Raw genomic sequence first — 17,221 nt, 5'->3', positions numbered from 1 at the left:
TAGCCTTCAGGGAGATACGTCTCTCTTATCATTGACACCATCTTCTTCCATGAACAGATCTTCCTCTTATCTTCCTTTACCCTTTCTTCTCACATGAAATTCCACCATGTAAGGGCTGCTCCCTTCATTCTGGACTTGGCCAATTTAACTTGCTGTGATTCTAAAACTTTCTCACATTCAAAATGATTCTCTAAGGCTTCAATCCATTCCAACACTAACTCAGCATCCATCTTTCCTGTAAACATAGGTAACTCAATGGGTTTTCCTCCCAAAGCCTTTAAAGCTTTAAAAAATGGCCTCTCATTCTCGGATATTCTATCTTCTTCACTGTCGGGTACGTCTTCCTCTTCTTCCATTCCTTCTTTCATATTCCAACTTACTGGCTAGTTCTGCCACTATTCCCTTCAACTCTCTATTCTTTCTCTGGAGAAGTTTTTCTTGCTCCTCAACCTTCTTCGCTAACTCTGCATTGGTCACCATCTCACTTGACCCTGCTGAAGAATCTTGATCAGGGGCGTTCAACATATAACTTCACAACCTGCAACTCTCAAGCTCTGATACCAAAAATGATGCAGAGAGAGATCAATACTGAAACTCTCCCCGAGTAATTAAAACACTCAAGGGACTCAACAGTGGATGATCTCTTTATCTTAATAAAGTTTATAATGAGTTCTTCAAGCAAATCTACAAATACCCTATCAATCAATCTAAATCATAGGAAAAATCAATCAACTACAAGGTACGTTCTCATCTTCATAAAACCATATACTCTTCAACACCCCATAACAAAAGAAATGGTTTCTCAAAAAAGCTATTCAATCTCAGAGAGAGAGAGAGAGAGAGTCGAGCCTTGAACATCATCAGAACACCAAACTTTATGATTTGCAATCAACTCTGATTTCATGATGTCGCAAAACCCTCTGTTTCATAATTCATGAATCTGTTATCTAATTTTTTTTCTGTAGCAACTTGCTCACGAGTTCCTCTAAGCAAACTGGAAATGTATTCACAGATTTATCATTCGGTTCTTCCAAGGTTTACCTTATTCACTCTTTCCAATCTGTATGACTGCATGTATTGGAGAAGGGAACAAAATCTCAGCGAAAAAAATCAACCTTCAACAGCATGGAATTGGTAGAATCCCCTTATGGTAACCAAAGCACATAGCAAGTCTCCCCTTTCTGCTTCTCACTATTCTACATCAGACAAATTCCCAAGGATCGACCTCCATGAAAGATGTGAATCATGTTGGAAGAAGTCAAGTCAAGGAAGAATAGAGGTGCGGCTGTTAAAGAACGGGGTAAGCCACCTTCGATTTCAAACTTGGTAAAAGAATACAGAGAAGTTTGAGATCTGTTTACCGTGATCAACTATGATCAAATGTTGCAAGCCCAACAAAGTCTATTAGTAATACCATTCGGGACTTGTTAATAAACCCCCAAAAATTGCCTGCTTCACTGCTCCCTTATATCAATTTCAAAAACATGAAACTCGTATCCAATCTCCATGTTGTTGCAAGAACAATGGCTCTCCAAGAAATTGATACGTTAAAAACATTAAGAAATACATAATTGAATCTTCATATTCTTTGCTGAAAAATGTGGAAGAACAACACATCAAAAACTAAAGCTAGCTTTCAATGATAAAACAAGCAAAACTCGTCCTGCAACTCGAACCACCGAAATTTTCATGAAAAGAAAAAAATTCATTGCCTTCTCTCCAAATTCGATGATCCTCTTACATATCCAACTGGCTTATTTAAAACTGACTATCCTTTTCTAATAAAAGGATGAGAAACATTTTTTCATCTTCTATCCAAGAAAAGGATGAGAATTCGAAACTGCCTACTACCTATTATTGGAGTCTGACAATCATTATCTACAAATTAAAACTATTCTAATTTAAAGAACCTACACCTGGTCCTAAGTGGCTATATCTTGAGGGCTCATCAAACTACTACTCTAGGTATGCCACCACATGTAGGACATTTATTGAAAACATTAAATTACAAAACATAAACCTTTCTTATTCTATTTCTCGCTATGCTATTGCAGCAGAGTTTAAATTAGATAATCTATGTATATGGTGGATAGTAAATCAAGGAGGAGTTTTTTAAGAGGTTTCTTTACGCGTTTCCAAGAGACAATTCAACATAGAGAAGAATTGTTATATATTTTCTTGAGAAGTATGAGGGCCCTATATGTTTCATGGTTGAGATTATTGTTTCTTAATAGAGACAATTGAACCAAGAACTTCTTAGGTCATGCCTATCAAATATTGGGTACAAATGATATCATTATTGATGCTTATGCCTAGGTTATATTAAAGATACCTATGTTAGAAATTTGTTCAGTGCTCCTCTTGGGATTCATGAGAAGGGCTTAATCGCCTCCTATGTACTATAATTTGATTTTTAATGGGCATTGATACATCAATTTTTTGGTGCAATGACGACCACACTCTAACAAGTGGAAGTAGAGCTTGGTCATAGGTTCGAACCCTTGGACCCTTGGGTAATGCTAAGGGGGAGATTTCTAGAAATTTGTTTAGTGCTCCCCTTAGGATTCATGAAAAGAGCTTAATCACCTCCTATGTACTATAAGGTGAGTGGTTGTATTGGAAATCAATAGATAAGTCTTTTGGTACAATGATGACATCACTCTAACAAGTCATCATTGGAATAACCACTAACATTCCCCTTTGAAATTCATGACATTGCTTTGTTAATCTCTTTAGAAGATATATTGTCAATCAATGTCAAAACACTTGGTCTTAATGGAAAGATAGTTTTAACCAAGTATCTATCTTATAGTGTTAACCCAGCTCACAAAGTACCTAAGAAAACAATGTCAACCTTATAAGAAATGTCAATTGAGTTGTAGTGCTAGCAGAGTTGATAGTTCACACTTAGTTGTAGTGTTAGCCAAGTTGATAGTTTTTATTCAGCTCCAGTGAGAACTAAGTTAGAAGATTTTTCTAGAATAGTAAACAAGCCAACATAGCAGTGAAAATTGAGTCAAAAGTGTCTACAGAGTGATTAGTATGAATTGAGAATCCAGTATCATCGAGTGTCAAAGTTAGCCAAGGTGGCAGTGTTGCTTAAGTATCTTTAACACCACTTGAGTAAGTCATTAGACTCGAGCTCCAACATTGAGCTAACTTGGTAATTATTTTTGGAAATAATCATAGTGTAACAAAGATATTTAATAACTAATAGAATGGATATAAATATAGGATGTTTTGGTTATCCAAAAATGTAAGAATGTGTTGAAGAAAATTGGACAAGGGAATATTAAAGAGAAGATTGTTTAGAAGGATACACACATCACAAGGAAAGGATGAGACTCATTTGTCATAGCTAGGTGGAAAATTTTAATTAAAAGGATCTTCATCAACAATTAGAGTTGCATTTTAGATCAATCCACTGATTCATCCTGCAATCTCAAATCCTTTAATAGGGTGGACCTAATAGTCCTTTGCATAAAATCCTAATAGAGTGCATACTTAATTATATGTACAAATCCTTTCACAAGATGGACCTAATAGTCCTTATTACTCATAATAGAGTAAGATAACCATAAGTGATCAATTTTAAGCCTTAATTGGTCAATTCTACTACTATAGTAGTCAAGCATTATGGGTATCATCCTCACCCTAATTTTATCTTCTACTTGGAGGGTTTCTGGGTTATCAAATATTGTGTTATGGTGTTGATTCTTTACTACTTTATGTTTCTTGCATGCAAGTATATTAGAAAACTTAATCAAGTGGTTTAAGAGAAAGATGTTTAAGTAGTTCCCCATTCACCCCCCACTCTCAGTCACCTACTTTGCATTACATTTCTAACAAGATTGACTGCCTCTTGTGTTCTATAAGTCTAGTGGTTCTATCAAGAATTGACAGGTCAATCTTTTGGTGCAACAAAAACCCTAGCTTATAACAAGTGGTATCAAAGCTTGGTCATAGGTTCAAATATCCTAATGCAATGTTAGGGGGAATTTTTGGATTAACCACAATGTAATCCTTTGAGTTTTGTGACATGGCTTAATCACCTCTTGTATTCTATAAGTCTAGTGGTTGTATCAAGCATTGATAGGTCAATCTCTTGGTGCAACACCAATCGTAGTTTATAGCAACCTATTGACTCCAACGAGATGATATTTGGTACATTTAAGGAGAAGGAACTAAAAGTGCTCTTAGAGGTCAATATTCTTGACAAAGGTATAAGTATTAGAAGAGAAGTGAAGGTCATTAAAGGAAGTGTTTATATTCTACCATGGAAGTTGAGAGAGATAAGAAAGAAGTAGATGAAAGGAGAGAAAAAGAAGGATGAAGTGTCCACTAATATTAAGGTCACTACTCCTATTGCATCTTCATCAAGGACAAGGTAATACAAAAGATCAGCTCCACCATTGAAAAGTTCACCAAAGCCATAAAATGCACCTAAAACTTAATGCGCGAAGAAGTAGTTGAAACAAGAAAAACATACAATGTAGATTCAAAAAGAGTGGAGGTCAATAGAACAAGGAAATAGTAGGCAACAAAAAACATTATTCCTTATATATATATACACTATTTTGGTTGGATCAAATTATCAATTGATACAATTGGTGGTGTTTAAGGGAAGAATGATGATAGTGCAAGTGAAAAAGAAAGAGATGAAGGTAAGAAGGATATTGTTGTGTTCTAGTTAGTTGAAATGGAGATTTAAATTAAGAAGTTGATTGAGGAGAAGTTGACTAAGTTGAAGGTCCTATCCAAAAAAACCATTAATTGGATGAATCTAAACTTGTAAAAGTTCCTACTAATCTTTAGGCCCTTTCTCTAGTTCAAAAAATGAAGCTTGATTTAGTTGAATCCATGAAGGCTAGAGAGGAAAGATTGAAGGCACATGTTGAAGACAATGAGATGTTGAAGCTTGCATCTAATGTATTAGAGAAGATAATGTCTACTTATGTGAGATACAAAAATACCACTCCATTTGGCCATTTGAAGGCTCTCATTAGCTTAGGTAGTTCATGTTTTGATTCTTTATAAAAATCTACAATGATGAAGGTGAAAGATGAGTTTGATGATAGAAGATTCAGTGAGTTGAATGCTTTTATTTCCAATGATAGAATTCTCTTAGGAGTTGGACTGAAAAGTATTAGAGATGCTTTATCTAAAGAAGAAAAGGTATATAAAGCATGTGTTTTAAGATGTTGAGAACTTAGAGAATTTAATTAAGGGAAGTGAAAATGAGATATTGGAATTTTCTACATCCTTTGGCCTTATAAAAAATTTAGTATTGAATCATGAAGAATATGTTATCTCATTGATAGATAGGATAAATTATTTGATTATTGAGAAAGATAGAGTCATTGGAGGGTTCAACGAGCTTAGAATCTTAGTTCTTCCTAAGTTAGGAACCTTATATAGTTCATTTAAGGAGGCATAAGCATCATGTAGTTTACAAGATGCAATACATCTTAAATTGGTAAAATGATTGCTTATGCATTATGTGGAAAAAATTAGATTGTATAGTGTCAAAAAATATTGGGATAAGGACTTGAGTGCCCTAAATTTCACATTTTCAAACATCATGAGGCTTTTTTAAGTATGAAAAGTCTACTTGTATAGATGTGGCTTATATACGAAGTCTGGGTAAAAGTTTTGGTTCTAGACCCCCCTACCTTTTCCATTGATGTCAAAGAGAGAGAGAGATGTGCAATGAAAATTGGATAATCAAATAAAGGGGGACATATAAGATTTTTAATCTTGAGCAACTTGTATTTTTCACATTTATTTTTTGCAATTTTTATACTTAAATCATTTTTTACTAGGTGTTACCATGAATTCCACATGGGGAGATGTTGGAAAGAGACTACTTTTGATGATTAAGATGTTGTCATTGATGGAAACATAATGTATTCAAAATGTTTCCATATCAAAATTTTAATCTATGAAAGTATTGAAGTAAAATTTAGCTAAATATAGAAGAAACATGATAGATCAAGAAAAGGTTTAGAATGGCTGCCTAGCTTTGTATTTTTAGGTTCAAACCTAGGGTAAGCATAATGAAGTATACTCTACCATATCCTAGCTTCACATCAGTTGATGTTATCATTTGATTGAGTTATGAAATTCATTATATCAAATTTTGGGTTGATAGTGAAGAGCAAATTGATAAGATATATTAGATCCTTATGTGATCCATTTAGATCAATTTAATTTAATTTTTTAGTTTGAGATTGAGAGCTGACATTTAAGAATGACTTGATGCAACTATTCTAGATCTACATTATATTTTGCATGAGGATTTGGCCAACTTACTACATTTGACAATATTTTTTGTAGATTTTATTTAAGTCAACCTATTTGATGATATAATTGTTGAAGCCAATATAAGCTTGACATATTTGATTCATTTAAAGATGTATCTATGATAGTTATGATATGTACATTTGCAAAGAGCATAAGAATAGTATAAAATGCATTGTTTCAATATTTTGAGCTTGATAAAAATTGGATTTGCATATGATGATATAGTTCATCAATTCATTCTATCAGTGGATTGTAGTCCATATCTTGTAAAGGCACTAAGCCTTCCTTAGGGTTGTAGCCCTTATTGTATTTTAGCAATAAGCTCTAGGTTTAAGGTTGAAGGTATGCTCACCTATCCCTCTTCCTCCCTCCACCAATATTCCTCTATGCAAACATTGGCGTCATTTAATAGACCTATCACATGTGGAGAGAAAAATTTATAATTGATATTGTGCTAGCTTGAGAGACATTGAGTCAAATAGAAGTTTTATATTTAGATTAACTTATTTTTTAATTGGATAAAGTATAATGAATACTATGATTTTTTGTAAAATCATAATGGTTAAAACCTTGATGAAAACCATAGAACAGGATTAAAGTACAACATGAAAAGTGAGTTAATAATGATGGATAGCCCCCTTAATAAGACAAGTTACATGTATAACAAAAATAGAGAAACAACAAGTTACAAGAACAAAAAGTTGGCTACTTATTATGTCTAGAAGTATGGAAATTAAAATTTTCAAAATGAAAGACACAAAGACACTATTGGTGCTCAAAATTATAGCCCAAATTTTGAGCACCGTAGAAGAAATTAAGCCCTATAAATTCTTTCAAGCACACATGTACCTAGCTGTACCTTTGAGCCCCATGAGGTGTTTAATGTTTATAATAAATTTCATTTAGTGCATCTACATTTTCCATAATGATAAACTGACATTTTGAGCCATTTCGTGAAGTCTCGTTTTAAGTATTTGTCAAATCTACATTTCTAGCCAAGTGTCAAATACCAACAGGAGGCTATGTTTGCATCTGAATATCTCGCACCCAAAAATGTTTTGTGATTTTCCACTTTGGAAGTGTATAGTTTCCATTTCCAAGAACATATGTTTCACATTTTGAGTCATTCTGAGTCTATTTGACTAGGTTTTGAATCCCTCAAAATTGGTAGTTTACTATTTTCATGCATTTTCAAATTGTCCAAAATTTTGGGAAGCCTGTTTGATGAGTTATAATTTTGACCCAGTTGACCAAAATGCTAAAATTCATCTTGTGTTGCATTGTAGAGGTTAGATACTTTTAATGTTTCAACTTTCAGCTCATGATGAGTCCATTTGATTAGTTTTCAAATGTGATTCCAAACACAATTCCTAACTTTTTACTAGTGTCTATTCCTGATGTTGTAACTCCTAATCCATGATAGGTGAGGTCAAATGGATTATACCACTATGTTATCCTAAAAAAAACATTTAGTGTGCCAATTTTAACATCTTGATGAATCAATTTGAACACTTTTCCAGGTCAATTCCATTCGCAAAAATCACTTTTCTGCCATTGTTTCAACCTACAAATTTTGAGTAGCCTAATTTGTCCCCTTGCCATTTGCACCCAGTTATTTTTCATTAGCCCAAATTGTAGATTTATACTCTCCTCATGATAGTGAATCAATGACTTGAGTTTAATTTTCCCAAGTGTCCATTTTCCCAGTTTTCAAAGCCAAATCTAAACCTAGTTTATTGCTTTCTGACATGTTTTCTTGCAAGTAGTTCTGAGAGATCATCTTTGGCAGGGAATATCTTTTGACTCTAATCTTTTCATGAGATGAGATTTTACAAGGTGCAAGAATGCAGAATAAAGAATTAGTGTGTCTAATTTCAAAGCCCGATTAGGTGTTCTAGTCAGTTTTTAAGGCTAGTCAAAGGACCTCCTAGCATGAAATTGACAATTTGCATAAAGAGGTGAAAGTGAGTTTTAAAAAGTTCAATCAATGATGTAAATTAATTTCAATCATTGCTAGGAGATTAATGGATCAACTACAATTGATAGTTGTCTGAAAACAATTTTTTTTCAGCCAGACCCTCTTTTGGGCCTAACTAATTTCATTAGATTAATGACAACATGAGAAGTAATTAAAAATTGATTGCTAGACATGGGCAATGATGTCGAGACTAGCCATTGCAGTAACAATATTATTTTTGAAAATACAAGGCATCCCAATGGTTGGATGGGCCTTGGAATGTGCCAAATAATTTTGAATCTGGGATTGTATCTACCATTCCTCCTCTAGACTCTGGTAAGTGGGATGGACTTTTTGAGAGACACATCATGGACCTTTGGATGAGGATTGGAAGTTGTAGGGAGCACTTGCTAAAGGAGGAACCTCAATTTCTCGAGCCCAATGCTTTCCAGTAGGAAAATTTCTTGATGTGACTTTGCCTTAATGCATGAAGATAGTATTCATTCAAAGCTACCTTCTCCATTACCTCCACAATGATATGTTGGCCATGGAAATGCAATTTATTATAAAGAACATTATCAGGTCGCTAATGCATTGTTCTCCCTAGTTTAGTCACTTCCACCTTCAGTAGTACCTCTAGTTGTTTACCAGGTTCAATGGGTCTAGGACTTCTCCATTATATAGCTCTTTTGAAGGTAATATAAATGCAACTATTGTAAATGATAACATGCATTATAAATTTTCAAGGCCCATGTGAGGAAGTGGAACACCACCGGAAAATTGGGGAGCTCAAGGAAAAGAAAGAATAGTTATTGGGCAAGAAATTAGATAGCCATGAAATTAATTCTCCTTCCATAGATATTAATGTGTGCGTCGAGTTTTTCGATGAGGAAATAATCATTAAAATCATCATCTTAGAAATGCTTAAGGATAAACTAAGTTCAAGTCCAGCTTTCCATTTTATGACATTTAATAGAGACACACAACTCTCCTATATCTTGTTCTCTAAATCTTGGAAATTTTGAGTATTATATACAAAGTGGAGCTATATTTATTGAGCAGGCCATGCATAAGATGTCCATTGGCAATGGTAGGTAGCATGTTAAATAGGGGAAGAATTATCTCACATCCAAGAGGAAGCAGAGACCCTACGCTATAAGGAAAAAGCTATCAACACTGGAGAAGTCATAGTCATTTCAGGAGCCATCCACACATTTTTGAAGGAGACATCTAGAGCCTCACACAAATAGATAGGGAATGCTTCCAAAGAAAGCTACACTAAACTAAAAGAGAGAGCTCCATGCCTGATTAGGGAAAAAAGGGTCATCCATGTCTTTAAAGGGAAGCCTCATGCAAGGGGTAAAGAAGGTAGTGGGTAGAAAGACTAGACCAGTGACTAAGAAAAAGAAAAAATCTTGAGTAAGAAAGACCACCATGCTTGTGCTCTACATGAATAAAAATCCAAGATAGTAGGAAGGAATGTGAGAAAATAGTCATTCACATAGGGAAGAATTTTTTTTAAACATATATCCCACATCTCTTGTGTGGGGGGTTACTTTGATATTTAAATACAAAGGCACACTAAAGTCAAGTGTTTTAAAGACACGAGCTTTTGAAAAGCCAAGACCATGTGTAGGTGGGTCTTGGTTGGTTAGATAGACACTATCAAAGGCAATATTTCAAATGAACATACATGCAAAACAAAGTAATGTCAACATTAATAAAGTGACCGAAAAGTCCAAAATCTGGAAATTCACCATGTCACTAGCTAGAAAATCCAAGGTTTTCTGGTATTGACATAGCGAATCATCAAAAAACTAAAAAGTTTGGTGAATTTAAAATAAGCAACATGGGTCTTACCTAGATATGGATCAGCGAACTAGGGAGTGACAAGTCACATCCATACAACATGTACATCAACAACATGATGAAATCGCAATGATGTGGCAATAATGTGGAGCTCTAGGCCAATTGCAAGGTGCTACATGGTATGAGTTCCAAGGTAGACTATGATGTGGCAGTAGATATCTTAGATCCACCAGATCATGCCACATGGTAGATTAGAGGGTTTTTTCTATGTTGCAAAGAGGAAGTTCCTTGATAAATAACATGGCAACATAGCGAATCACAATAGGAAGATGACACATGGCACTAACATGGTGGTGAGGTGGAAAAATCTCATGGTCACATGTGGTGCCCAGTTAGGGACGTTCGATAGCTATACAGGATCGAACCAATCATGTGTTACCACATGTCAAAGTTGGTCAAACAAGCATTGACCTAGATTGGAAAGGAAAGAAAAAAAAAGGTTCCATATATTAAATTTATTTTATTTTCCTTCTAGTTTCACGTATAGATTAGAAATTTAACTAAAGTCTGAAACTTTATATAGTTCAAACTATATAAAAGTCTAAATTTTTGCAAAATATTATGGAAGCCATGAACAGAGGCCTAAAACTTTTGAAGGGCATATCTAGGGTTATTTTTATCCAAAATGGGTGCTTCAACATAGCATCAAAATTGGAATGATCTGAATTTTCCATTTCTAAAGTTGGTTTTTGCACAGGTCCTCATCGGTTCATGCTATGAGCCAATTTGTAAAATCTAGGGCAGTCTCTACAAATTGGGTGTTTTTCATGATGGAGCAATCAAAATTTGTTAGAAGGCATCTTTGAGAGCTTATCAAATCTTAGGTATGGAGGAAAACTATTTTGAAAAGTTTATTTTTCCTTTTGAGGTCATATTACTGATTTTTCACTTTTTACTTTGAGTTCAGATATGACATCAGAAATCAACTATCTGTTCTACCAAATATATGAGATTCTTCATGCCTTTAAGAGCCAGAATGAAGAGATAAGAATGTACCGTTATAGATAGAAGGTAGAGAGAGGCTTTTTCATCTTCTTGGGAAGGAATTCTGAGTGGACACATGTTGTCTTTACAATAGATCCAAGAATTCACTTCCTGTTATATCATTCCTTTTCCTTTTCATTGTACACATTCCAATTTTTTCACTGTAAGACCATTTTTGGTTCAAGTTTTTCTCTTTGAGACCATTGGTTCTAGTTTTTTGGAGAAAAGTTGCTCATTGTCATGATATCAAGTTTTGGTTCTAGTCTTGATGTATTCCCAATATTGAGACACCATTCTTAAAGCATAATTCTCTTATATGAATAGCATTAAGAAGGATAATATAGATAGTTTAAGTTTATTAGGTTTTTCTATGTTTTCATTTCATGCATATGAATGTATTATTTCAAGGAAATTAATACAAAGAATATTAGGTTGAATTTCATCTTGAATCTTGTGTCCTTTATCAGTGATCTTCAATGTTTTATAATCTTTGAACAAAGACCTTAGGTTTTTTTTGGAGTCCCTTAAGGTTCTATGTTCTATCATTATTGCTTATAACTCAAGGTGGTATGTAAATGCTTCAGGGAAATCAACAGGGTTGCAAGTTTATTGATGGGGATATCATGTAAGAATGGAATTTAAATTGAACATGGATATCTATTCATAAGGTGAATGGATAGATTAGATATCCAAATATATAAATAAGTATCAAATATCCATATGTATGCACTTGATTCATGGATTCGAACAATGGATTAGGCACTAGTCAGTTATAGGATCATTGAGTCCTACTACTACATATCTAAGGGTTTGTTGAATTCAACATTATTAATTAAAAGTTCTTTTCCTTTAATGTTGAAGAACCCAAATGTGATGTCCTCACTTAGCTTGTGAAAATCATAGGATTTGCATTTAGCTACTATAGATCCATGTCATTACATAAGTGGTAGGAGATATAAGGGTTTTTATCTGCTTTTTTAGATTCAGGGATATGTCTTTGCACTGGTACCATATTGATTGAATCTGAGATCAACTCCCCTAGGTTTTGAAAAGCCTGAAGTGTAATAGGGTCAAGCCTTATAGTTGGCTTAGTGTCTGAAATGTTGTGTTAAAGATGGGACTTAGCTGCCCCTAGATGTGTCATATTCTCATTGGGAAAATTGGAAACTTATGGCATTTTCTAAAACCAACAAAATTTCAACTTTGCTAGGAATGAAATAAGGTTACCATAAAGAGAATCCTAGAGTCTTGCTATTTTCAGTTTGGTGAAGAGTCTCATCAGGGTAATAATCTAAAAGTTGTTTTCATATTTGAAAGTATATTACATGGAGTTTGTTGTTGGTTACATGTTTTTGAAAAATATGTGTGACTTTGTTGTGAGGAATGCCCAGAATCTCGTAGTGTTTCAGTAAAATATTAGTGAAAAAATTGATGTCCTCTATAAGGAGGTGGTGAATCTGTCTTTGAAAGAACCTAAGATCTAAAGTCTTGTTTCAAATTTTAGTTAGCTTTGAAGAGAACAACTTTTTTTAGAAAAGACATTCTAGATATTCCCCATTCAATGTTTTGTGTGTTTACATGGTTCTTATTAAATGATCATCTCATTAGAAGAAGGGTGGATGTGTGAAGAACGTCAAATCAATTAAGTCATAAGAGAAAGTTATTGATAATTGCATAGGTTTCATATTACTGGTTTTGAAAGTTACTAAATGTATAAGTACAAAGGTTGCAACTAGAAATGAATGTTTATATGAATTCTTTTATCAAAGGATATGTGTCATTTTTTTATGATGGCATACCTAGTTTCCCAAATAAGATCCCTGATAGAATCAAAGGGTATTTGCCAAAGTTTAATAGGAACCAGTCCCAGTCAGCAAAGAAGCATGTCCAAGTTTTTTTTGACTTGATGTATGACTGTGATGTGTGCCATGAAGATCTATGGATGAGGTTGTTTGTGTAGACTGTGAAAGGAGATGAAAGATATTGGTTCTCATGCTCGCTTATAGATTCAATTTCTTCATGCGATGAGTTAAGTTCATCATTCATTGAACAATTTGATGGGTGGGTAGATGTAAAATTAATGTTGGATAGATTGATGGAAATTTAGATTGAACAAGATGAGTTGATCCCAAGATTTAATAGTAGATTTTATAAAACATTAATGGATGTCCCTAAAAATTGTAGGCCCCATGATCAAATTTGTTTAGTTATTTATTTGGGAACTTTAGGCTAGAAGATGGGTTTCTTGCTAAGGGATAAACAACCACAAAGTCTATATCTAGCTTTTGAAATTGCAATGGATAGTAAATGCAACCTGAAATATGGGGTTATAAGAAGGCGTACCCTTACTATTGTAAAAGATCTTGTTGAATTTTAAGAATTGAAAACATGTGTAGATGTGGTTTATTAGTTTCAAGGAAGAGATAAGTCGGTTCTTGCTTAATCTAATCCACATGTTTCTAGTATTACAGCAACAGATGGTAGAGTTAATTTGTTTGACAAGTTATACATGCAAGATATAAGTCCAACTATTCCTTCTTCTATTGGTGATTTACTTCATGATGAAAACATAACCAATCATGAAGAGGAAAGATATACATCTCAGTATCAGGATAAAGAAGCTGAAACTAATGTGTCAAGTGAAAAAGTTGAAGTTGCTAATGTAATGTATAATCAATAAGCATCATATGAAGCTGATGATGAGAGTTTTTTCTCGAGTGAAGAAGAAGATAATGATAGGATATGCACATCCTCATGTGAATCAGATGCAAATTGGGAGGAAGAAAGTAATCACATAAGTGCATACTCTTACATGAGTAAAGGTATGAGTTCTTCTCTTAAATCTGAAAGTGAATTTCTAGTTCAAAGTTATACAAGTTAACTTAAGGTTGAAGGTTGTGAAGAAAAGTTGTTTGCATAGTTTGAAGACAAAGAGATTAATTATAAGAATGGATTGCCTAATTGTCTAGAAAAATGTCTTGGGGATGGAAGTAGTGATAATCAGTACACAAGCGATTCTTAGATCAATGCATCAGCATCTATTGGTAAGATAGATACTAATTTGTTTACAAGACATTTGAATTACCTTGATGAAGATAATGAGAAAAGCATTGATTTAATTTCTATATGCTTTGTTGATGGAGAAGAAAATGAGTCTTCATATAGTTCTAATTTTTCTTCACATGCTGAAAAATGTCCATGATAGTGATGTTAGAAGTGGTTTTAAAGTTTTAAATAACCTATTATATTGTAAGGATTTTGATGTTGATTAGATTATGTCTTGTCAAGATGTTCAACAAGGATCACTACATGGATTTATTAACCCCTTGTTTGAAGAAGACATGGAACTTTCGAATTTGATTGAGAATGATCTTAATGATGATACTTTATCATACTGCTATAAGAGGTCAAATGGGTCTTCTTCCAAGTGTAACAGTGAAAATGAATGCGATGTTGCATCTTTTGAGATAGTTAATAAGGTGTTTGATGAAGATATTATTGAAAATCAGTGTGCACCTTGTAAATATTTTTATGATGAACTTTTTGATGTGAAGATTAATATGCTTTCTAATTGTGAAGAACTATTTGAAGATTATGGATTAGTTTCAAATGCTTATATTGATTATATATGTGAATAGAAGTCAGAGTGTTCATTTGAGTACAATCTAGCTATGCATAAGGATACACATTTGCAAGGTATGTGTGATCCCTTTCCCCATGTTGAATATGAAGCCTTTATATTCAAAAAATTTGGCACGATGAGTCATTAAATGAAGAGGATTTTTAGTTTGAGTTTGATAATTATAAGCATGCTGATTAGTACTCTCATAATAAGCAAGTGGTTGAAAATGAAGTAAGCTTTTATATGCATCATGGAAGAAAGGATGTAGATTTAGTTTTGCTAAGTGGCGAGATTCAAGATGTGTATCTAATTGGTGAAATTGATATGAGTGATAATTTCAGTTTACCTCATGCATGTTCAAAGAGAATCATGTTTATGATAGAGGTAAACAATTTTCTTGAAGTTAGGTGGCCCTAGGCCATCATTTGTACATAATCTTATGAGTTGTTTTTGCTTTCAATGAAGTTGTTTGAGAGGACATTTTTGAATTTTTGGGAGTGGTCTACTTCTTCCAAAGATCTAAATCCTTACCACATCTGAAAGGGACATGCATCCCAAGAAATAGCCACTATTGGTGCTCAAAATTATAGCCCAAATTTTGAGCACCATAGAAGAAATTGAGGCCTATAAATTCATTCAAATGCACATGTACCTAACCATACCTTTTCTTGTTTAGTGTGGAGCCTAATCAGTCCCCAAGTGGGAGATTGTAAGAGTATGGTGACTGATTAGGAAAGTACTGTACATACTTCATAATTAGTGGGGTTTAGGCCATGGGAACCATTGTAGCTGACATATGGCCAACATGTTATAACCCTAAAGTGGTTTAATACTTGTATAAAATGGCTTAAGGTTAGGGATTGTTAAAAAAACATAGTGTTGTGAAATTGGCTCTTGCGGCAGTATTGAGCTGTAAGGGGTTACAGATTGTAATCAAGTTGTAATCACTAGATTGTAATAAGATCAAACTTGCTTTTTGGTCGATGTAGCCCAAATATTGGGTGAACTATGTTAAATCTTGGTGCCATGTGTTCATTTTTGTGTGATCTATTATTTTCTGTTATTGGTTATATTTGCATTTAGTTTTTATTTATGTCCGTGGTTTTATCTTAATAACTTTGAGCCCCATGAGGTGTTTAATATTTCTAATACCTTTCATTTAGTTCATCTACATGTTCTATAGTGATAAATTGACATTTTGATTCATTTTGTGAAGTCTCATTTTGAGCATTTGTCAAATCTGCATTTTTGGCCAAGTGAAAAATAGTGGCAAGAGGCTATGTTTGCATCTGAATATCTTGTACCTATAAATTTTTTATGGTTTTCTGCTTTAGAAGTGTCTAGTCTCCATATCCAAGAACCTATGTTTCATATTTTGAGTCATTTTGAGTCCTTTTGACTATGTTTTGAATCCCTCAAAATTGGTAGTTTATTGTTTTCATGCATTTGCAAATTGTGCAAAATTCTGAGAAGCCTTGTTTGACAAGTTCTAATTTTGACCTAGTTGACTAAAATGTTAAAATTCCTTTCATGTTGCATTATAAAGGTCAGATACTTGTTATGTTTCAAGTTCTAGATCATGACAAATCTATTTGATCAGTTTTCGAGCGTGATTCCAAATGCAATTTCTAACTTTTACTAACTTTTACTAGTGTCAGCATTTGTAGATTTATTAGAAACCTTATTGGTGATGTTGTGACTCCTTATCTATGATAGGTGAGATCAAATGGATTGTACCGCTATTTTTTCTCCAAAAATACTTCTAGTGTGCCAATTTCCACATCTTGACGAATCCATTTGCACGCTTTTCCAAGTCAATTCCATTTGCAAAAGTCACTTTTCTACCATTGTCTCAATCCACAAATTCTAAGTAGCCTACTTTGATCACTTTCCATTTGTACCCAATTATTTGTCACTAGTCCAAATCACATATTTCTACTCTCCTCATGATAGTGAACCAACACCCCAAGTTTCCATTTTCTCAGTTTTCAAAGCCAAATCTGAACCTAGTTTATTGCTTTCTGGTGTGTTTTCTTGTAGGTAGTTCTGAGACGTCATCTTTGATAGAGAATATCTATTGACCCCAAATTTTTCATGAGACAAGATTTGACAAGGTGCAAGAATGTAGAAAAAAGAATCAATGTGTCTAATTTCAAGGCCCAATAAACTGTTCTAATTAGTTTTTAAGGCCAATCAAAGGACCTCCTGGCATGAAATTAATAGTTTGCATAAAGAGGTAAAACCGAGTTCTAAAAAGTTGAATCAATGGTGTAAATTGATTTTAGTCACTACCAGGTGATTAATGGATCAATTACAGTTGTCAATTATTTGAAAATGAATTTTTTTTAGCCAGACCTGCTTTGGGGCCCCACTAATTTCATTAGATTAATGACAACATGAGAAGAAATTAAAAATGGATTGCTAGACTTGAACAATGATGTCAACACTAGCCATTGTAGTAACAATATTATTTCTAAAAATACAAG

At 33.7% G+C, this 17,221-nt stretch overlaps 1 protein-coding gene across 1 annotated transcript in view; it reads left to right on the top strand.

The window, feature by feature from the left end:
- LOC149559695 (lipid phosphate phosphatase epsilon 1, chloroplastic-like) overlaps positions 1-17,221 on the top strand; it is a 176,197-nt gene that overhangs the window by 91,109 nt on the left and 67,867 nt on the right. The gene's annotated exons all lie outside the window — the stretch shown is intronic.

Source organism: Cupressus sempervirens, chromosome 4 (assembly GCF_028749045.1).
Source record: "Cupressus sempervirens isolate cs-2001-9-10 chromosome 4, ASM2874904v1, whole genome shotgun sequence".
NCBI lineage: Eukaryota > Viridiplantae > Streptophyta > Pinopsida > Cupressales > Cupressaceae > Cupressus > Cupressus sempervirens.
Note: the sequence above shows the minus strand (reverse complement) of the source record. Positions and strands in the feature narration are given on the sequence as shown.